This window comes from Pseudorca crassidens, chromosome 3 (assembly GCF_039906515.1).
Source record: "Pseudorca crassidens isolate mPseCra1 chromosome 3, mPseCra1.hap1, whole genome shotgun sequence".
Lineage (NCBI taxonomy): Eukaryota > Metazoa > Chordata > Mammalia > Artiodactyla > Delphinidae > Pseudorca > Pseudorca crassidens.
The window spans coordinates 31617404-31642154 of record NC_090298.1 but is presented as its reverse complement, the minus strand read 5'-3'; the positions used below and the strand labels follow the sequence as shown (position 1 = coordinate 31642154).

The 24751-nt window shown below is 39.4% G+C and overlaps 1 long non-coding RNA gene across 1 annotated transcript in view; it reads right to left on the bottom strand.

The window, feature by feature from the left end:
• The window catches only part of LOC137220657 (uncharacterized), a 238041-nt gene that overhangs the window by 132905 nt on the left and 80385 nt on the right, over nt 1-24751 (bottom strand). Inside the window, exon 2 of the long non-coding RNA XR_010941729.1 lies at nt 11208-11371. This is a non-coding gene — a long non-coding RNA (uncharacterized lncRNA). The remainder of the gene's footprint in view (nt 1-11207; nt 11372-24751) is intronic.

Here is a 24751-nt window from a genome sequence, read left to right as displayed (position 1 = left end):
CCTTGGTCAAACACAGAACATTTCCAGAACCCCAGAGGACACCACCCCCTGCTCCTATCCAGTCAATTCCCAGACCCAAAAGACAACTGGCCTCTGACCTAGATCACAATATAGATGGATTCATACAGTATCTAATCTCTCATGTCTGGCTTCTTTCATTGGACATTATGGCTATGAGATTCAACCATGTTCTTGCATGTGGCAGTCCTTTTTCATTACCATGTAGTATTCCATTGCATATGAATAAATGATGTATCAATATACCATAGTTTGTATATACACTACTTATGGTGAACATTGCATTGTTTTCAGTTTAGAGACATAATGAATAAAATTTGCTAGGAGTATTCTGGTAGTATTCAAGGAGTCTTTTGGAGGACATACAAAAACTCACTTCTGAGGAATTGTTAGATCCACAGGTAAAAGTATTTAAGATTTAGCAGATGTTTCCAAGCAGCTTTTCCAAGTGTTTGGACCAATTTACACTCCCAAGTACACGAGAGTTCCAGTTAGTTGCTCCACATCGTTGCCAACATTTGGTATTGTTTTTTTTAATTTATTTTTCTATACAGCACGTTCTTATTAGCTATCTATTTTATACATATTAGTGTACCTGTGTCAATCCCAATCTCCCAATTCATCCCACCACCACCACCCAACCCCTCCCCCTGCTTTTCCCCCTTGGTGTCCATACGTTTGTTCTCTACATCTGTGTCTCTTATTCCTGCCTTGCAAACTGGTTCACCTGTACCATTTTTCTAGATTCCACATATATGCATTAATACATGATATTTTTCTCTTTCTGACTTACTTCACTCTGTATGACAGTCTCTAGGTCCATCCACATCTCTAAAAATGACCCAATTTCGGTCCTTTTATGGCTGAGTAATATTCCATTGTATATATGTACCATGTCTTCTTTATCCATTCGTCTGTCGATGGGCATATAGGTTGCTTCCGTGACCTGGCTATTGTAAATAGTGCTGCAATGAACATTGGGGTGCATGTGTCTTTTTTCTTGAATTTTATTTTAATTTTTATGCAGCAGGTTCTTATTAGTTATCCATTTTATACATATTAGTGTATACATGTCAATCCCAATCTCCCAATTCATCCCACCACCACCACCCCCGCAGCTTCCCCCCTTGGTGTCCATACGTTTGTCCTCTACATCTGTGTCTCTATTTCTGCCCTGCAAACCGGTTCACCTGTACCATTCTTCTAGGTTCCACATATATGCTTTAATATACGATATTTGTTTTTCTCTTTCGAAGTTACTTCACCCTGTATGACAAGTCTCTAGATCCATCCACATCTCTACAAATGACCCAATTTCATTCCATTTTATGGCTGGGTAATATTCTATTGTATGTATGTACCATATCTTCTTTATCCATTCGTCTGTCGATGGGCATTTAGGTTGCTTCCGTGACCTGACTATTGTAAATAGTGCTGCAATGAATATTGGGGTGCATGTGTCTTTTTGAATTATGGTTTTCTCTGGGTATATGCCAAGTAGTGGGATTGCTGGGTCATAGGGTGATTCTATTTTTAGTTTTTTAAGGAATCTCCATACTGTTCTCCATAGTGGCTGTATCAATTTACATTCCCACCAACAGTACAAGAGGGTTCCCTTTTCTCCACACCCTCTCCAGCATTTGTTGTTTGTAGATTTGTTGTTTGTAGATGATGCCCATTCTAACCAGTGTGAACTGATACCTCACTGTAGTTTTGATTTGCATTTCTCTAATAATTAGTGATGTTGAGCAGTTTTTCATGGGCCTCTTGGCCATCTGTAAGTCTTCTTTGGAGAAATGTCTATTTAGGTCTTCTGCCCATTTTTGGATTGGGTTGTATGTTTTTTTAATATTGAGCTACATGAGCTGTTTATATATTTTGGACATTAATCCTTTGTCCATTGAATTGTTGGCAAATATTTTCTCCCATTCTGAGGGTTGTTTCTTCGTCTTGTTTATAGTTTCCTTTGCTGTGCAAAAGCTTTTAAGTTTCATTAGGTCTCATTTGTTTATTTTTGTTTTTATTTCCATTACTCTAAGAGGCAGGTCAAAAGAGATCTTGCTGTGATTTATGTCAAAGAGTGCTCTTCCTATGTTTTCCTCTAAGAGTTTTATAGTATCCGGTCTTACATTTAGGTCTTAAATCCATTTTGAGTTTATTTTTGTGTATGGTGTTAGGGAGTGTTCTAATTTCATTCTTTTACATGTAGCTGTCCAGTTATCCTTAGTGAAGAGACTGTCTTTTCTCCATTGTCTATCCTTGCCTTATTTGTCATAGATTAGTTGACCATAGGTGCGTGGGTTTATCTCTGGGCTTTCTAAACCTGTTCCATTGATGTCTATTTCTGTTCTTGTGCCAGTACCATATTGTCTTGATTACTGTAGCTTTGTAGTATAGGCTGAAGTCAGGGAGTCTGATTCCTCCAGCTACGTTTTTTTCCCTCAAGACTGCTTTGGCTATTCGGGGTCTTTTGTGTCTCCATACAAATTTTAAGACTTTTTGTTCTAGTTCTGTGAAAAATGCCATTGGTAATTTGATAGGGATTGCATTGACTCTGTAGATTGCTTTGGTTAGTATAGTCATTTTCACAATATTGATTCTTCCAATCCAAGAACATGGTATATCTCTCCATCTGTTAGTGTCATCTTTGATTTCCTTCATCAGGGTCTTATAGTTTTATGAGTACAGGTTTTCACCTCCTTAGGTGGGTTTATTCCTAGGTAATTTATTCTTGTTGTTGCAGTGGTGAATGGGATTCTTTCCTTCATTTCTCTTTCCGATCTTTCATTGTTAGTGTATAGGAATGCCAGAGATTTCTGTGCATTAATTTTGTATCCTGCAACTTTACCAGATTCATTGATTAGCGCTAGTAGTTTTCTGGTAGAGTCTTTAGGGTTCTCTACGTATAGTATCATGTCATCTGCAAACAGTGACAGTTTTACTTCTTCTTTTCCAATTTGTATTCCTTTTATTTCTTTTTCTTCTCTGATTGCCATGGCTAGGACTTCCAAAACTATGTTGAATAATAGTGGTGAGAGTGGACATCCTTGTCTTGTTCCTGATCTTAGAGGAAATGTTTTCAGTTTTTCACCATTGAGAATGTTTTCTGTGGGTTTGTCATATATGGCCTTTATTATGTTGAGGTAGGTTCCCTCTATGCCCACTTCCTGGAGAGTTTCTTTTATCATAAATGGGTGTTGAATTTTGTCCAGAGCTTTTTCTGCATCTATTGAGATGATCATACGGTTTTCATTCTTCAATTTTTTAATATGGTGTATCACATTGATTGATTTGCATATACTGAAGAATCCTTGCATCCCTGGGATAAATCCCATTTGATTATGGTGTATGATCCTTTTGTGTTGCTGGATTCTGTTTGCTAGTATTTTGTTGATGATTTCTGCATCTGTATTCATCAGTGATATTCGTCTGTAACTGTCTATTTTTGTAGCATCTTTGGTTTTGGTATCAGGGTGACCATGCCCTCGTAGAATGAGCTTGGGAGTGTTCCTTCCTCTGCAAATTTTTGGAAGAGTTTGAGAAAGATGAGTGTTAGCTATTCTCTAAATGTTTTATAGAATTCACCTGTGAAGCCATCTGGTCCTGGATTTTTGTTTGTTGGAAGATTTTTAATCACAGTTTCAATTTCATTACTTGTGATTGGTCTGTTCATATTTTCTATTTCTTTCTGGTTCAGTGTTGGAAGGTTATACCTTTCTAAGAATTTGTGCATTTCTTTCAGGTTGTCCATTTTATTGGCATAGAGTTGCTTGTAGTAGTCTCGTAGGATGCTTTGTATTTCTGCAGTGTCCATTGGAACTTCTCCTTTCTCATTGCTAATTTTATTTATTTGAGTCCTCTCCCTCTTTTTCTTGAAAAGTCTGGCTAATGGTCTGTCAATTTTGTTTATCTTCTCAAAGAACCAGCTTTTAGTTTTATTGATCTTTGCTACTGTTTTCTTTGTTTCTATTTCATTTATTTCTGCTCTGATCTTTATGATTACTTTCCTTCTACTAACTTTGGGTTTTTTTTTCTTCTTTCTCTAGTTCCTTTAGGTGTAAGGTTAGATTGTTTGAGATTTTTCTTGTTTCTTGACGTAGGACTGTTTCAGTATACACTTCCCTCTTGGAACTGCTTTTGTTGCACCCCATAGGTTTTTGATTGTCGTGTGTTCATTGTTATTTGTTTCTAGGTATTTTTGATTTCTTCAATGATCTCTTGGTTATGTAGTAACGTATTGTTTAGCCTCCATGTGTTTGTGTTTTTTACGGTTTTTTCCCTGCAATTGATTTCTAATCTCATAGTGCTGTGGTCAGAAAAGATGTTTGCTATGATTTCAGTTTTCTTAAATTTACCGAGGCTTTATTTGTGACCCAAGATGTGATCTATCCTGCAGAATGTTCCATATGCACTTCAGAAGAAAGTGTAATCTGCTGTTTTCAGATGGCATCCTATAAATATCAATTAAATCTTTCTGGTCTATTGTGTCATTTAAAGCTTGTGTTTCCTTATTAATATTCTGTCTGGATGATCTGTCCATCGGTGTAAGTGAGGTGTTAAAGTGCCCCACTATTATTGTGTTAATTTCGATTTCCTCTTTTATAGCCATTAGCATTTGCCTTATGTATTGAGGTGCTCCTATGTTGGGTGCATATATATTAATAATTGTTATATCTTCTTGGATTGATCCCTTGATCATTATGTAGTGTCCTTCCTTGTCTCTTGTAATAGTCTTTATTTTAAAGTCTATTTTATCTGATATGGGTATTGCTACTCCAGCTTTCTTTTGATTTTCATTTGCATGGAATATCTTTTTCCATCCCCTCACTTTCAGTCTGTATGTGTCCCTAGGTCTGAAGTGGGTCTCTTGTAGACAGCATATATATGGGTCTTGTTTTTTATCCATTCAGTGAGGCTATGTCTTTTGGTTCGAGCATTTAATCCATTCACATTTAAGGTAATTATCGATATGTATGTTCCTATTACAATTTTCTTAATTGTTTTGGGTGTGTTTTTGTAGGTCTTTTCCTTCTGTTTTGTTTCCCGCCTAGAGAAGTTCCTTTAGCATTTGTTGTAGAGCTGGTTTGGTGATGCTGAATTCTCTAAGCTTTTGCTTCTCTGTGAAGCTACTGAGTTCTCCACTGAATCTGAATGAGATCCTTGACGGGTAGAATAACCTTGGTTGTAAGTTCTTCCCTCTCATCACTTTAAATATATCATGCCACTCTCTTCTGGCTTGTAGTTTCTGCTGAAAGATCAGCTGTTAACCTTATGGGAGTTTCCTTGTATATTATTTGTCATTTTTCTCTTGTTTCTTTTAATAATTTTTCTTTGTCTAATTTTGTCAATTTTATTACTATGTGTCTCAGTGTGTTTCTTCTTACGTTTATCCTTCCTGAGACTCTCTGTGCTTCCTGGACTTGGGTGGCTATTTCCTTTCCCATGTTAGAGAAGTTTTCAGCTATAATATCTTCAAAGATTTTCTCAGGTCCCTTCCCTTCTCTTCTCTTTCTGGAACACCTATAATGCGAATGTTGGTGCATTTAACGTTGTCCCAGAGGTCTCTTACGGTGTCTTCATTTCTTTTCATTCTTCTTTTTTTATTCTGTTCCACAGCAGTGAATTCCACCATTCTGTCTTCCAGGTCACTTATCTGTTCTTCTGCCTCAGTTATTCTGCTATTGATCCCTTCTAGTGTATTTTTCCTTTCAGTTATTTTATTGTTCATCTCTTTAATTCTTTTGTTTATTTGTTCTTTAATTCTTCTAGGTGTTTGTTCTTTAATTCTTCTAGGTCTTTGTTAAACATTTGTTGCATATTCTCAATCTTTGCCTCCATTCTTTTTCCGGGGTCCTGAATCATCCTCAGTATCATTATTCTGAATTCTTTTTTCTGGAAGGTTGCCTATCTCCACTTCATTTAGTTGTTTTCCTGCGTTTTATCTTGTTCCTTCATCTGGGACATAGTCCTCTGCCTTTTCATTTTGTCTATCTTTCTGTGACTGTGTTTTTTGTTCCACAGGCTGCAGGACTGCAGTCCTTCTTGCTTCTGATGTCTGCCCTCTGGTGGATGAGGCTATCTAAAAGGTTTGTGCAAGCTTCCTGATGGAAGGGACTGCTGGTGGGTAGACCTGGGTGTTGCTCTGGTGGGCAGAGCTCAGTAAAACTTTAATCCACTTGTCTGCTGATGGGTGGGGCTGTGTTCCTTCCATGTTGGGTGTTTGGCCTGAGGCAACCCAGCACTGGAGGCTACAGGCTCTTTGGTGGGGCTAACTGTGGACTCCAGGAGGGCTCATGCCAAGGAGTACTTCTCAGAACGTCTGCTGCCAGTGTCCTTGTCCCTGTGGTGAGCCACAGCCACCTCCCGCCTCTGTAGGAGACCCTCCAACACTAACAGGTAAGTCTGGTTCAGTCTCTTATGGGGCCACTGCTCCTTCCCCCGTGTCCTGATGTGCACACTACTTTGTGTGTGCCTTCCAAGAGAAGAGTCTCTGTTTCCCTCAGTCCTGTCCAAGTCCTGCTAGCAAATCACGCTAGATTTCGAAGTCTGATTCTCTGGGAATTCCTACTCCTGTTGCCAGACCCCCAGGTTGGGAAGCCTGATATGGGGCTCAGAACCTTCACTCCAGTGGGTGGACTTCTGTGGTATAACTGTTCTCCATTTTGTGAGTCACCCACCCAGCAGTTATGGGATTTGATTTTATTGTGATTGCGCCTCTCCTACCGTCTCACTGCGGTTTCTTCTCTGTCTTTCGATGTGGGGTACCCTTTTGGTGAGTTCCAGTGTCTTCTTGTCGATGATTGTTCAACAGTTAGTTGTGATTCCGGTGCTCTCAGAAGAGGGAGTGAGCGCACATCCTTCTACTCTGCCATCTTGAACCAATCTCCCCCAACATTTGGTATTGTTAAAATGAGGCTTTTAGGAAGAATCTTTTCACTATATATCCTTCTCACCTTTTGAATTTAAACCATATGCACACATTGCTTATTCATAATTAATTAAATAAAAATATAACATGAACACTTAACAAAAAATGAAAGACATGAGCTAGCAAAAGTGATTTCATTTATTTTTTCTTAAGATAGATGAATGGCTAGGAAATCTCTTGACAAGGTGTACAGAAAGGGAACTGATGTAATGATGTTACCAGAGCATTTAAATATTGCCAGTTCTCTCAAAATGAACCATAAACTTCCAGAGAGAACAGATAAGAAAAAGAACTAGTGCAGAGCTTACTAGCAAAACCAATATGCTATGGGAAAGCTCCACACAGAATTCTCAATCAAGAGGTCCCAATAACAGAAAATGCTGGTGCATGTATCCTCAATAAATTCCATCTCTTTTGTCTAGTTTGGTCTGGTTATCACTTCACATCCACTGTTTTCCTCAGCCATAAAGCAGGGCTGCATTGATCTCCAAATGTACTTACTCAACACTTAGAGCATCTTCTACAATCCAGGAATATTGACATTAGACACATAAAGGCCAATAAGACACTGTCCTTGCTCTCAAGCATCTTGTGACTCCAGTGAGGCAAAATGATAGAGTGTGATAAGTGTCATAACCCAGATATGCCCAGGATGCTGAGGGAGCAAAGGAAGCACAGCTAAACCAGATGTGTGGAGCAGAAAGATCACCAGAGAAAACTTTGTTGGGCTGAGTTTTGAAGGATGAATGGTAATTAATTAAAAAGAAAAGGAGGAAGAGTGTACCAGGCAGACAGAACAGCATATGCAAAGGCATGGAAGCATAAAAAAGCAGATATCTTTAGGAACTTTAATATCACAATACGATTGCAATGAAGAGTATGTTTCAGGTGGAGACAGTAATCAGGGGAGGCCAGAGAGGTAGGCAGGAGAAAGATCATTATAAACCTTAATTCCTAAGCTAAGAAATTCCAACTTCATCCTGAAAGCTTTGGTAGACCACGGAATATTTTAGGCTGAGGACGAATCTGATTTTCATAATGAAAAGATGAAAGGTTTTCTTATGCTGCTTATTTGGACAGAGAAACAGAGGGGAAAAAAGAAGTAAGGAAAGGAGAAACAGGAAAGGGGGGAGTCATAGAAAGCAAGAAAAGTAAGGAAAGTAAAGGTAAGAAGAAAAGGCAGAAAGGAAGGAATTGGACCTTTTTAAAAAATTGTTAAAACATAGGAGAATATTTTCGTGACTTTGGAGTAGGCAAAAAGCTCTTAAAGAGGACACAGAAAACATTAAACATAAAATTGATAAATTAGACAATATTAAATCTAAGAGCACCTGTTCATCAAAAGACATTATTAAGAGAATTAAAAGGCAACTCCACAGTGGAAAGGATATTTGCAATTGCATACATCAGATAAGGGACTCACATCCAGAATAACTTTCATAAATCAATAAGAAAATGACAGACAACCCAATAGAAAAAATGTATAGACGATTCACAAAATAAGCTATCCAAATAACCAATAAGCACAGGAAAGATTCTCAACTCCATTCGCCATCAGGGAAATGCAAAATAAAACCACATGAAATGCTATTACACAATCACCAGAATGGCTGAAATGAAAAAGTTCATTTTCAGAATCTACTAAAGCTGAATATATATTCCCTACGATTCATTAATTCTGCTCCTAGGTATACATCCTAGAAGGTACTAGGATGTTCATAGCAGCACTATTTGCAATAGGTAAACCGTAGAAACTACCCAAATACCCTCAGTAGTCGAATGGAGGACTAATTTGTGGTATATTCACAAAAATGTGATACTTTACAGCAAATGAGAACAAATGATCTACAGGAACATGCAAAAATATGGATGAATTTCATGAACATAATGATGAATAAAAGGAGCTAGACACAGAAAAGCACAACCTGTACAGTTCCACTTACATAAAGTGCAAAAAGAGACAAGGTGATTCTACGTGGTTGGAGTCAAGATAGAGGTTGTTGGGGAGGGTAGCACTTGAACTTGAGGAAAGTGGGCAGGATTTGCAGGCGGAACAAATTTGGAGTCAAACACAAGAGGTTTTAGGGTTTTATACAGCATTTAAGACTCTAGCTTGCAGTGTTTGGGGACATTGATAAGATGACTATCTAAGGGGGAGGATTTGGGGTAGGGACAGGGCCCAAGGAATGACAGGAAATTACACCTCTCCTCTCAATAGCCACAGAATCTAAAAATTCCCATTAAGTGGCTCATTCCTTTGGGTTAAGAACTTCCCTTTCTGGACAGAGCAAAAGAGAGGTAGGGCTATGGTCCCTGGTGTAATGCAGACCTGTTTCCCTTACATATCTATAAAGGACAGTATCTGAGCCAGAGGGCTCAGCAGCGCCCTGTGACTTGCCCTCTGTAAGTGATGCTGGGAATCCTACTGAGTTGTCAGCCTGAGAAAGAGGCAGAAACCACCTGAGATATGAGAAATCCCAAGGACCTTAAAAGTCCGCTGCTCTAGTGAACCCTCACTGTTGGCCACAGGAAGCCCTGGCTAACAGGAAAAACCACAGGTAGGCTTAGGGGGTGGTGTTCGCAAAAGAAAAATCTAGAAGCATCTCACTCTTCCACCTGCAAGCCTGCTTTACCACCAAGAAGTCTCTTTTGGGAGGCATTGGCATGAACAGTAGACAGGAGGGTCAGACCAGAGAAGCCCCATTACCCAAGATCTCTGACACTATTACCATCCCGGCTGAATCATCTTCAACATCCAAAGAGAGACTACATAGAGATGACTAGTTTTGGAATGCATACTTCCCTGTGGAGGGAGGACAGCCATTCCTCATCAGGAAATGGGGTGACATTGGAGGCTCAGAAATTCTGTGTATAGTCTACAGGCAGCAAGAGACTAACTGTCCAACTTCCAGTGGAGAAGGCAACCTGGAAAGGCTGGGTTAAATCAAGTCTGCTTCTAGCTCTTTCAGCCATGACCCACAAAGAGAAACACATTTTACGTTGAAACCCAATATACACATACACAAATCTGAGTTGTCATCAATTGCAAGATAAACCATAATTTTACCACTGAGAAAGAAAAAGTGTTGTCTATAACAAAACTCATCCTGATTTAAGAGATTTATGATGAAAAAATGTATATCTTATATGGAATGCTACATCTTAGATGGAATATAGAGAACGTTTCAAGCATCAATACTAATCTTTATTATGTGTAGTCCACTTTGATATTTACTACTCTCTTCTACTCTATTTAATGTCATTTCTCCCCAAAACACCAGTAATGGCCCATTCAATTGATTTCAAATCCATTAATGGGTGGCAAGCTACAATTTGAAAAACACTGGATTAGAATTAAGGTATAGGACTTCTGGATAATTTTATTGAGAACTCCGAAAAGTTGAAATGGAATCTACTGGTAGGACAACTGTAATTATGGTACAGCATATCAGTACCCATCTCTGGGCTGAATAGCTAGAAACCTGAGGGAGACCAGAGTGTAGATATTGCTATGGGAATCATTCAAGACACTGGTGCTGTGCTGCGGATGTGCACGGCTATAATTAAGCCACGAGACATGTCAGCCAGGGCATTTCTGAGTGCTGATTCGTGCATGCCTCCTGTATGTTGTAAGGTATGTGTCCAAACTTAGAGCGACCGAAAGGCCCTAAAAAAGTGCAATACTTCTTCCCTGTAACACCCTTGCCCGGGGTGTTGGGCTATTCTTTATAAACCTGGTTGAAGAAGGAAAATACCCTAACTTGTTTTATAAGTTCTTCCAGATCCAAGTATAATGGCCAATCAGAACCCTACTTTGGTGCCATAGTTATACTCCTATTTTGGAGTCATATCTGTTCTATTCACATGAGAGTCCAGGGAGAAATCAGATGAGGGTTTATTAGTTGGCCTACTTGAACACTTTGCTATGCACTGAGCCTCATTTGAGGGAGATGTTAGCTGAGGCATGCAGATTACTGAATGACTTTCTATAGGAATTACAGACAAGTTGAACACCTTATCAAGAGTTTAACCAGAAGGTTAAAACCTGGGGCTTCAGAAGCAGATTAGAGCTTTTATTGATCCCAACGAAGTCTTCCTCTTTCTCTGGCAGTTCAGGCCTAATTGCTTTGTCCTTTGATATTTGTTTTAGTTCTCCTTTGTCAGTTAACACCCTGCTTCTCATAAAATATGACCATATGAAATGCACATATCCATATCTCAATGATTATCTGAAATGCGACTGTTTGGATCCTTGACTCACCTCACTCCACATTTTCCCTTTGGCCCCAGCCAAGAGGATAACTAGAGGTTGAGATCCAGCTCAGGCTTGTCCAATGAGCATCCTGGCACAAAGCGTCTTCTGCTTGGGGGGAGAGGCCCCTTTTTGAGTTTGTACCAAGAGACCATATGTATTAGTGGAGGGCCCTGTAAATGGGGAGAGAAGAGGTGAAACAGTCATTAGTTCTATCATATTTCAGATCTATCATAAGAACATGTAGAGTTGGACGAAGGCTCAGATTTCTGAGTTAAAATACCAAGTGATTCCATAGAGCGGGTCGATATTTAGGAAGAACTGAGAGTGATTTGAAATTTAAATAAGTGTTACCATAAGAATAATCATCATTATTCTTTAATAAACGATGTCACTTTTACTATAAAACTAAGATCTTACTGTAACACAGTGGTCAAGAAATCCACAGCCCTGGGTCCAAATTCTACAGGTGCCCCTTACCACCTGTGTGGTCTTGGGGACAGTGTTCAACTTCCACTGAACTCAGAATTCTCATCTGTTAATTGAAAGTAATTATGCCTACTTCATAAGACTGTTCTGAAGAGTAAATGAGATCATACATATAAAATGTCTGGCACAAGGCTTAGCATTACTGTTGTATAATCATGTTTTCTAGAGTAGAATTTGTTAGAAGTACAGGTACTAAAATAAAACAAAACAGCAAGGACTAGAATCTGTTTGAGAGTAGGATTTGTTGCAGCCTACTATGGTGTTTGATTCCAAGGAACACCAAGGAGGGGGGAAGCCAAGGAGGAAGTTGAGAATTAAATTGTCCACCAAAGATGCAATCAGAATAAGGAGAGTAATCAGAAAGTGCTCGCTGCCTAAGTGCTTCTAGGTGAAGGAGGGAAGGCAGACTGGAGAACAGAGAAAAAATCTAGTAGATTCAACAACCTCTATTTTCCAGTTGACTTTGCCGTGAAAATCACAGAAAATGGCAGTATCTGTGAGATATTACAACCCTCATTTTTTACACAATCACATGTTAATATTTCTCCTGTTGACTATATTGTAAAATTCACACAATTTCCGTTTTGGTCCAAAAACTCTTCAAATTTCCCTCTGGTGACCTTACAGAGCACACCTCCCTTGAATGCTTTCCTGACTCTACAGTATTAAATTAATGTTGGGTGAAACTAGGAATTCATCTGACCCCCCTATTCTGACCTTGGTTCTGAGGCAGGAGATAGATGGGCCCTCAGGGCAAACGTTTTGATTTCGTTCCTTGTGGACCGATACTCCAAGATGGGAATAACAGGACAACTGAGAGAGAAGGCTGGGCCCTGCCCAGATAGAAGATAAGAGACCACATATTCCTCATTCTCAAAGTCAGGAGACCTCCGCAACTACACATGTGTAGAAAGCCTCCTTGACGGTCAAAAGGGGAGTGACGCCAAGTGGTCAAACCTACCCATAGGCCTCTTCGGTAGACTCCATCTTGGCTAAGAGATGTGCACGCACACATGGGAAAATCCTGAGATACACCAAATATGGACTCTGAACCAGGCAAATCAAAATGATTGGTCAAAGGAAACCCAGAAGAAATGCCCCATAGAAGTGATTCAAACTGCCACAAGGGCGCGACTCTCTCTCTGAGCCCGCCCGTGTGTCTATCCACACATACTGTACTTCTTTTTTTCTTCCTAATAAATTCTTTACTTGTTTCACTACTTTCCGTCTTTGCAGGAATTCTTTTTCTGCAAAGCTGTAGGGCCAGGGCCTTGTCACTGACCACTAGCCTAGTGGCTAGAATTCGGTGCTCTCACCCCTGTGACCTGACCTCAGTCACTGGCTGGGAACTGAAACCCTGCTTCAAGCCACTGCAGGCCAAGGCCACCTGAGATCAGTTCTTGGTCATTCCTTATACATTCCTATATATTTTATAGCCTGTGTCCTGAAAAATCCATTCTCAGTACACAGTTCATATGCCCCTTAAGAACAGAATAATGAAGAGATAGTCCCATCTAATCCCACAGTCTGCTAAGGATCCTCCAGTTACCTGGGATCAGACATGGGTCCTCTGGTCCAGGAAAGATCCTGTAGGTTTGGTGTTGTTTGTGTATATTCCTACCAGGGGAATCCACTACATGAGAGCTCCTTCAATCTATGAGTTCACATGGAGAGATAAATAAAGAAGCACTCTGGGTGTTTTCATTGTTGTCATTATATTTATCATCCTGGTTAGAGAGGACTCAGAAAGCCACAGCCATGTCTTCCTCTGCTCAGATGTCATTATTACCAAAAGACATTGCAGCAAACGTACAAAAGCAGGATTTCTCAACACAGTCTAAAGAGGCAAGGTAAAAAGGATAAATCACCTCCATCCTGGACCCTTAGCTTGTAATTTCTGACATCAATGACGACGAAGGCAAGTTTACTACCTCAGTTGCTGCATTTGTTCTCACACTATGCCATCTTCCGACGCCAGCTTAACTTAATATTTTTCAAATCATTTTGACCACCTCATGCCATCCAAACTCCAAAGGAAATAGTATCTATGCCCCAACTCTGAGGACACGTGGTTATGGGTCAGCCCTCTTCCAGAAGGTCACCACTGTGTAATTCAGATTTAGGCCACTTTATGTAACTGTTAGTCCTCTCACTCCAGAATCCATCTGGGATCAATTCAGCCTATGATAGCAACACTGTTCTTCGGAATAGTTGGCCAGGACTGGTTTTCTTAGTTTAACATGTAAGAGACCCACTTCTCCAAAAGTGTTAGGTTGAAAAATCTGTTACAAATAAAAACCATGAGAGAGTCAAATCAGGCCAATTGTATCTATCCAGGAATGATGAGAGGGCACATTTTTTTCGATACATGAAAGGGCTAAATGAGTGCTCAGTAATACTAACACCGGGAAAGCTTAGGATCAAGACAAATCAAAACTATTCCAAATGAGTCTGATTCATGTTAAATATTTCCTGTCTCACTGACCAACAGTCCATGTTAAAACCAGTCCTAACTCCTTTTGGAAGTCTTGTGCTGTTACCCACATGAAAGGTAATGTAAGAATTTTGACTGGTGATGCAAGATTGCTAATTCTCATTGGGTAGTTCTCCCCATTAGTCAGAGATCAGCCATGCCAACTTGGAGGTCTCACATGATTTGTGGCGGGCTGCCATTGGGAACTGGCTGTCAAACACTAGCACTAACGGAAATATAGTCTAAAGGCCAAATGCATCCCTTGCTTACATGGGGACAGTTCCTAACCACACAAGGAAGCTTCAACTGCAACCCAAGTTCTGAGATCTCCCGTCTTTTCTTTGTGACCACCTTCTTCTCATCATCAGCAAATCCCCACTGACAATCTCTCTCTCTTTTCCCTTGGAAAATGCCAAAATACTCCCAAGAGAAAATACTATTTTTCTAAATTCTTAGTTGAATTGGAAAGGAGAGATTTGAGATTTAAAATTCATGGCAGGTGCCCAGAATAGAGCCTGCGTTTCCACAGAGCTGGAACTCCTGGCTCGGGGTCTCTTCCCTCTGCCGTCACTGACCTTCCCCGGAGCCCGAGGGGAGGGTGGCCTCACAGAGGCTGCGGGCTCTGGAGGGGCCTCACCAGCCAAAACCATGACGATCCTTGGGACCGCGGGCCAGCCGTGTGGAGGACAGCTCTTGATGCTCCAGGCAGGCGTCAGTGCTCTGCCACTGAGCTGGGAGAGCCAAGTTCAGGACGATGGTCCACAAGAGACCTTCCAGCTCCACGTAATATCAAATGGCGAAAATCTCCCAGAGATCTCCACCTCAATGCCAAGACCCAGCTCCACTCAACGACCAGCAAGCTACAGTGAAGGACACCCTATGCCAAAAAACTAGCAAGACAGGAACACAACCCCATCCATTAGCACAGAGGCTGCCTAAAATCATAATAAGGCCACAGACACCCCAAAACACACCACCGGACGCGGTCATGCCCACCAGAAAGACAAGATCCAGCCTCATCCACCAGAATACAGGCACTAGTCCCCTCCACCAGGAAGCCTACACACCCACTGAACCAACCTTAGCCACTGGGGACAGACACCAAAAACAATGGAAACTACAAATCTGCAGCCTAGGAAAAGGAGACGCCAAACAATAAGATAAGCAAAATGAGAAGACAGAGAAACACACAGCACATGAAGGAGCAAGATAAAAACCCACCAGACCTAACAAATGAGGAGGAAATAGGCAGTCTACCTGAAAAAGAATTCAGAGTAATGATAGTAAGGATGATGCAAAATCTTGGAAATAGAATGGAGAAAATACAAGAAACGTTTCACAAGGACCTAGAAGAACTAAAGAGCAAACAAACAGAGATGAACAACACAATAAATGAAATTAAAAATTCTCTAGAAGGGATCAATAGCAAAATAACTGAAGCAGAAGAACGGATAAGTGACCTGGAAGATAAAATAGTGGAAATAACTACTGCAGAGCAGAATAAAGAAAAAAGAATGAAAAGAATTGAGGACAGTCTCAGAGACTTCTGGGACAACATTAAACGCACCAACATTCGAAATATAGGGGTCCCAGAAGAAGAAGAGAAAAAGAAAGGGACTGAGAAAATATGTGAAGAGATTACAGTTGAAAACTTCCCTAATATGGGAAAGGAAATAGTTAACCAAGTCCAGGAAGCACAGAGAGTCCCATACAGGATAAATCCAAGGAGAACCATTCCAAGACACATATTAATCAAACCATCAAAAATTAAATACAAAGAACAAATTTTAAAAGTAGCAAGGGAAAAACAACAAGTAACACATAAGGGAATCCTCATAAGGTTAAAAGCTGATCTTTCAGCAGAAACTCTGCAAGCCAGAAGGGAGTGGCAGGACATATTTAAAGTGATGAAAGAGAAAAACCTACAACCAAGATTACTGTACCCAGCAAGGATCTCATTCAGATTTGACGGAGAAATTAAAAGCTTCACAGACAAGCAAACGCTAAAAGAATTCAGCACCACCAAACCAGCTTTACAACAAATGCTAAAGGAACTTCTCTAAGCAGGAAACACAAGAGAAGGAAAAGACCTACAATAACAAACCCAAAACCATTAAGAAAATGGGAATAGGAACATACATATCAATAATTACCTTAAATGTAAATGAATTAAATGCTCCAACCAAAAGACACAGACTGGCTGAATGGATACAAAAACAAGACCTGTATATATGCTGTCCTCAAGAGACCCACTTCAGACCTAGGGACACACACAGACTGGAAGTGAGGGGATGGAAAAAGATATTCCATGCAAATGGAAATCAAAAGAAAGCTGGAGTAGCAATTCTCCAATCAGACAAAATAGACTTTAAAACAAAGACTATTAGAAGAGAGAAAGAAGGACACTACACAATGATCAAGGACACTACATAATGATCACTACATAATGATCAAGGACACTACAAATTGATCAATCCAAGAAGAAGATATAACAATTGTAAATATTTATGCACCCAACATAGGAGCACCTCCATACATGAGGCAAACACTAACAGCCATAAAAGGGGAAATCGACAGTAACACAATCATAGTAGGGGACTTTAACACCCCACTTTCACCAATGGACAGATCATCCAAAATGAAAATAAATAAGAAAACACAAGCTTTAAATGATATATTAAACAAGGTGGACTTAATTGATATTTATAGGACATTCCATCCAAAAACAACAGAATACACATTCTTCTCAAGTGCTCATAGAATATTCTCCAGGATAGATCATATCTTGGGTCAGAAATCAAGCCTTGGTAAATTTAAGAAAGTTGAAATCATATCAAGTATTTTTCTGACCACGACGCTATGAGACTAGATATCAATTACAGGAAAAAATCTGTAAGAAATACAAACACACTGAGTCTAAACAACACACTACTTAATAACCAAGAGATCACTGAAGAAATCAAAGAGGAAATCAAAAAACACCTAGAAACAAATGACAATGAAAACACGATGACCCAAAACCTATGGGATGCAGCAGAAGAAGTTCTAAGAGGGAAGTTTATAGCTATACAAGACTACTTTAAGAAACGAGAAACATTTCAAATAAACAACCTAAACTTACACCTAAAGCAATTAGAGAAAGAAGAACAAAAAAAACGAAAGTTAAGAGAAGGAAAGAAATCATAAAGATCAGATCAGAAATAAATGAAGAAGAAATGAAGGAAACGATAGCAAAGATCAATAAAAGTAAAAGCTGGTTGTTTGAGAAGATAAAGAAAATTGATAAACCATTAGCCAGACTCATCAAGAAAAAAAGGGAGAAGACTCAAATCAATAGAATTAGAAATGAAAAAGAAGAAGTAACAACTGACACTGCAGAAATATAAAGCATCATGAGAGATTACTACAAGCAACTATATGCCAATAAAATGGACAACCTGGAAGAAATGGACAAATTCTTAGAAATGTACAACCTTCTGATACTGAACCAGGAAGAAATAGAAAATATGAACAGACCAATCACAAGCACTGAAATTGAAACTGTGATTAAATATCTTCCAACAAACAAAAGCCCAGGACCAGATGGCTTCACAGTCGAATTCTATCAAACATTTAGAGAAGAGCTAACATCTACCCTTCTCAAACTCTTCCAAAATATAGCAGAGGAAGGAACACTCCCAAACTCATTCTACGAGGCCACCATCACCCTGATACGAAAACCAGACAAAGATGTCACAACGAAAGAAAACTACAGGCCAATATCACTGATGAACATAGATGCAAAAATCCTCAACAAAATCTTAACAAATAGAATCCAACAGCACATTAAAAGGATCATACATTATGATCAAGTGGGGTTTATCCCAGGAATGCAAGGACTCTTCAATATACGCAAATCAATCAACATGATACACCATATTAACAAATTGAAGGAGAAAAACCATATGATCATCTCAATAGATGCAGAGAAAGCTTTCGACAATATTCAACACCCATTTACGATAAAAACCCTCTGGAAAGTAGGCATAGAAGGAAAGTTCCTCAACATAGTAAAGGCCATATATGACAAACCCACAGCCAACATCGTCCTCAATGGTGAAAAACTGAAACCATTTCCACTAAGATCAGGAACAAGACAACGTTTCCCACTCTCACAACTATTATTCAGCATAGTTTTGGAAGTTTTCACCACAGAAGTCAGAGAAGAAAAAGAAATAAAAGGAATTCAAATCAGAAAAGAAAAAGTAAAGCTGTCACTGTTTGCAGATGACATGATACTATACATAGAGAATCCTAAAGATGCTACCAGAAAACTACTAGAGCTAATCAATGAATTTGGTAAAGTAGCAGGATACAAAATTAATGCACAGAAATCTCTTGCGATCCTATACACTAATGATGAAAAATCTGAATGAGAAATTAAGAAAACACTCCCATTTACCATTGCAACAGAAAGAATAAAATACCTAGGGATAAACCTACCTAAGGAGACAAAAGACCTGTATGCAGAAAACTATAAGACACTGATGAAAGAAATTAAAGATGAGACAAACAGATGGAGAGATACACCATGTTCTTGGTTTGGAAGAATCAACATTGTGAAAATGACTATACTACCCAAAGCAATCTACAGATTCAATGCAATCCCTATCAAACTACCACTGGCATTTTTCACAGAACTAGAACAAAAAATTTCACAATTTGTATGGAAACACAAAAGACCCCGAATAGCCAGAGCAACCTTGAGTAAGAAAAACGGAGCTGGAGGAATCAGGCTCCCTGACTTCAGACTATACTACAAAGCTACAGTAATAAAGACAGTATGGTAGTGGCACAAAAACAGAAATATCGATCAATGGCACAGTATAGAAAGCCCAGAGATAAACCCACACACATATGGTCACCTTATCTTTGATAAAGGAGGCAAGAATATACAGTGGAGAAAAGACAGCCTCTTCATTAAGTGGTGCTGGGAAAACTGGACAGCTACATGTAAAAGAATGAAATTAGAACACTTTCTAACACCATGCACAAAAATATACTCCAAATGGATTAAAGACCTAAATGTAAGGCCAGACACCATCAAACTCTTAGAGGAAAACATAGTCAGAACACTGTATGACATAAACCACAGCAAGGTCCTTTTGACCCACCTCCTAGAGAAATGTAAATAAAAACAAAAATAAACAAATGGGACCTAATGAAACTTAAAAGCTTTTGCACAGCAAAGGAAACAATAAACAAGACGAAAAGACAACCCTCCGATTGGGAGAAAATACTTGCAAACAAATCAACGGACAAAGGATTAATCTCCAAAATATACAAGCAGCTCATGCAACATGCAGTCAATATCAAAAAAACAAACAACCCAATCTAAAAATGGGCAGAAGACCTAAATAGACATTTCTCCAAAGAAGACACACAGATTGCCAACAAACACATGAAAGAATGCTCAACATCATTAATCATTAGAGAAATGCAAATCAAAACTACAATGAGATATCATCTCACACTGGTCAGAATGGCCATGATCAAAAAATCTACAAATAATAAATGCTGGAGAGGGTGTGGAGAAACCTCTTGCACTGTTGGTGGGAATGTAAATTGATACAGCCACTATGGAGAACAGTATGGAGGTGCCTTAAAAAACTACAAATAGAACTACCATATGACCCAGCAATCCCACTACTGGGCATATACCCTGATAAAACCAGAATTCAAAAAGAGTCATGTACCAAAATGTTCATTGCAGCTCTATTTACAATAGCCCGGAGATGGAAACAACCTAAGTGCCCATCATCGGATGAATGGATAAAGAAGATGTGGCACATATATACAATGGAATATTACTCAGCCATAAAAAGAAACGAAATTGAGCTATTTGTAATGAGATGGATAGACCTAGAGTCTGTCATACAGAGTGAAGTAAGTCAGAAAGAAAAAGACAAATACTGTATGCTAACACATATATATGGAATTTAAGAAAAAAAATGTCATGAAGAACCTAGGGGTAAGACAGGAATAAAGACACAGACCTACTGGAGAACAGACTGGAGGATATGGGGATGGGGAAGGGTGAGCTGTGACAGGGCAAGAGAGAGGCATGGACATATATACACTAACAAACGTAAGGTAGATAGCTAGTGGGAAGCAGCCGCATGGCACAGGGATATCGGCTCGGTGCTTTGTGACCGCCTGGAGGGGTGGGATAGGGAGGGTGGGAGGGAGGGAGACACAAGAGGGGAGAGATATGGGAACATATGTATATGTATAACTGATTCACTTTGTTATAAAGCAGAAACTAACACACCATTGTAAAACAATTATACCCCAATAAAGATGTTAAAAAAAAAAAAGATGTGGCATATATATATACAATGGAATATTACTCAGCCATAAAAAGGAACGAAACTGAGTTATTTACAGTGAGGTGGATGGACTTAGAGACTGTCATACAGAGTGAAGTAAGTCAGAAAGAGAAAAACAAATACCGTATGCTAACACATATATATGGAATCTAAAAAAAGTAAAAGAAAAAGTAAAAGAAAATGGTCAGAAGAACCTAGGGGCAAGACGGGAATAAAGATGCAGACCTACTAGAGAATGGACTTGAGGATACAGGGAAGGGGAAGGGTAAACTGGGACAAAGTAAGAGAGTGGCATGGACATATATACACTACCAACCATAAAATAGATAGCTAGTGGGAAGCAGCCGCATAGCACAGGGAGATCAGCTCAGTGCTTTGTGACCACCTACAGGGGTGGGATAGGGAGGGTGGGAGGGAGAGAGATGCAAGAGGGAAGAGATATGGGGACATATGTATATATATAACTGATTCACTTTGTTATAAAGCAGAAAATGATACACCATTGTAAAGCAATTATACTCTAATAAAGATGTTTAAAAATAAAAAAATAAAAATAAATAAATAAAATAAAATTCATGGCAGAGGCAGACTCATTCAGTACACCTTCAAAGGCTATGATTTGGGCTAATGAGAAAATAGGCCAATCATACATGGGAGGTATTCTGTACCCTCCTTTGCTGAAAATCTATTTCAAGAAGCCAAAAATACACATCCAGGAATAAACAGGCTGGCTCTTTCCAATGTCTTCTCAACGGACAGTTCAAGTGGTATGATAGTGATGTTCGGGTAAAGGTTGTAGATTAGCATGCCAAACACAAGTAAAACAGGGCCAACACCATCAGGGATGTCTATAAGCAATTCCCCTGCTTCCGATCTGAAGAAACCCAACTAGAGGCCTGTCATAGAGTCTATACAAGTGCCTAGAGAAATCTATAAAACCCAGAGAGCTATGTATCTTGGTGAGCCAACTCTAATTCACATGCAGCAATTAAAAACCCTCCTTCTTCCTCTGCCCCATGGCAAAAAGTGAGTCTGTTCCATGTTTTTACAATGATTGCTGTTACTTTCCAGCATAACTATAATCTTATTTTGTAAATCCTATTCCTGACACACCTCAAACCATCTGTCTATTCTTCTTGGGTTAGCTTGGGGCTGTTTAGCAAAAGTATGGCATTCCCTGTAAGTGGAATATTTTTGAGGAGAGTACATGCCCCTTCTATGTTGCCATGGCTGCTAGGTGTTCCTAAATAATCTCCTTTGGTTCTTCCTCTAAACCCAATATGCCTTTAGTAATTTTTAATACGTGTAAAATAAGGGCCAAGAGACAAAAGGCATGCAGGCAACTATTTGGGTTTAAGATTCAAAGTAATTTTGCACGTGCTCGTGAATACAAAAAAATCAGTTGAAATTTTACTAATAAATTACACATGTCAATTTGAGAAAAAAAGTTAGCCTGTGTTTCAGATTCAGACTTGCCAAGAATTTTAGGAAAAAAGGTGATAAAATCTGAGTGGTAGAAATTCCACCATTCTTGTCCTTGTGGAGCTGGGCCAGGTTCTCACCAAATCTCTTCAATTTATCTCTCCTTTATCATTTTACCATTTCTCCCGTGTTTAGAACTACAAGAGGTTGGTAAAGGCCTTAGAACTCCAAACTAGAGAAGGATATGTTGATTCAAAGAGCACAGATACACAGGGACAAACATGAGAAAAGATAACTCACATCATTAGTAACCAAAGGAATACAGAATAAAATAATAATGAGATTACTGTTGGCTCCCCAAAATGGCAAAGATTAAAAACAGGGAAAACATTTAGTGAGGCTGCGGGGAAATGGGTACTCTTAGACACTGCTGGAGAAAGTAGAGTGTTTACAACCCTCGCAGAGGCACTCTGGAAGAATCTAGCAAAAACTTCCTGGTTCACACCTTTCATATCTTTACCTTTACTTCTAAGTCTCTATTCTAGAGAAATTACTAGCATGTATACACACATGCAAAAAAAAATGTGAGTACAGAAATATTGATAGCAGCATTGTTTAAAAGATCCAAAAATTGAAAACAACCTATCAATAGGGAAATGGCTAAACTACAGCTGATCTACCTGACGGAATCTTGCTTTCATTAAAATGAATGAGGCAGTTCGGCATCATCTGACGTGAAAAGATTGCTAAGTAATTAAGACAGCAATTTGCAGAACATTAATATGTTCCAATTTATGGAAAACGATACAATTTCTAGGTCTGTAACAAGAGATTAAAATGAAACTCTTTTTCAGCTTTGTCTAAGGCTCCAAGAGACTCAGAACAAAGCAATAGGTGATTAGGGCTCTCACATTTCAAAATGAGCTGCTAGACAGCCTAGACGGACTTGGAAAGGAGGCATCCACTACAACGGTTAGCCCATCACCCACCTCAAGAGTAGAAAAGGACTGAAATTGACAAGGCTGAGAAAGAATTTCTTTAGAATGATATGTTGGGGTAGTACTTCCATCTTTACCTCAATCTAAGTAAGGGGCGCTTCAAGGAGATTGCTCAGAACACTGGAGTGTATAGGAGTACTGACTAATCTATGATCAAAATTCATCTACTGGCAAGACACTGGATCCAGCGGCCCAGGGAGGGCCAGGCACTGAAGGCACTGCATTGAAGCAGACTGCCCTCCTCCTAAGGGCAGCAGCCAAACCGCACGTATGTCCTCTCTGGACCACATGTGAGGGAGCCAGCCAGGATCATTTTAAAAGGGGCCCCACCTGTAGAGATGCAGTCAGCACTCCCTGCTCATATCCTTCTGATCTCTTGATGATATTCGCACACCTGCTCCAGGGGTTAGCTTTCATTCTCCCCGGCAACACCTGTATCTTTTATCAGAGGATGCCCTCAAGCTGTCGGAACCCCTCATGTGCAGAGAGCCAGAGAGCCTGGGGATTTTGCTTGGGACTTGAAAGGACTGGAGGAATTGTTATCTAGATGAGTATCCAAGAAAGTTGAAGTGAACCTGCTTATCACATTGATAGAGACAGCAAAGGGAATCTGTTTTCTACCTGTACTCTATCGAGTCCCACTCCTTCAATACAATGTTGACAATTACACATAGATAACCTGAGAAAAGTCTGGAAGTTTACCCACAAAACTGTGATCTCTAGAGATCAGAATGATTAGGGTCGAATGATAAGAACTTGTACATTGCATTCTATACATTTGTCTATAGTTTGATTTCTAAAAACAACAAATAAATATGCTCATCTTTATGGTAAACACAACCTTAAGATCTATAGAGACACACATACATTCATTGTATAAGAATTCAGAAAAGAAAAAGAAAACAGACAAACCATAAACATAACTCCACTCCTCTCACACCCCACCTTTGTTAGTACAACATTTGGGGGGGGGTTCATTCCCATCTTTCTGCCTTGGGTGGGCAGGCCCTCAATGGGCTCCACCGACCTAGTTAAATTCAACAAGGAAGAGTTTCGAGGGTTGTTTAATCCCTCTACCCAAATCTTCTGTGGCTATTTTGGCTATATGAAAATTTAGGTATAGATGCAAAGAAAACAATTTGATACTTATAAGTCTCCCTTATTTACCTTAAAATGCTCACAATCTAGGTGGAGATGTGAAATAGTTAGCTAGTGGGAAGCGGCAGCATAGCACAGGGAGATCAGCTTTGCGATGACCTAGAGACGTGGGATAGGGAGGGTGGGAGGGAGGCTCAAGAGGGAGGGATATGGGGATATATGTATGCACATGGCTGATTCACTTTGTTGTACAACAGAAACTAACACAGCATTGTGAAACAATTATACTCCAATAAAGATCTATTAAAAAATAATAATATAGTCACTGGAGATTGGTATTAAAAAAAATAGTCTTCAGTGTGACATCTCATGCACTGCCTCCAGACAGTAGCAAAGTGGAAGGCTAGAAGATTGAAATTTACTGTTCCTCTTATGAAACCAGAAATACACATTCCTTGCCTGGAAATGAGTACTCAAGTCAAACTTGACAAGGCTTACCGTGTCTGCCCAGAAAGCGCAGCTGAATGCAAATCCAAGAGGAGACTTCATTTCCTTCCTGAGATTTATACAAAAATCTAAGCTGCTGCAAACTCATCTCTTAAAATACACAAATATACAGTTTGGCAAATGAAATGGCTGCTAGACATGTGGAAATTACCTCCTTGTTTGTTTTCAGTCTCCCTGTTTCCCCTAGTAACCAGAGAG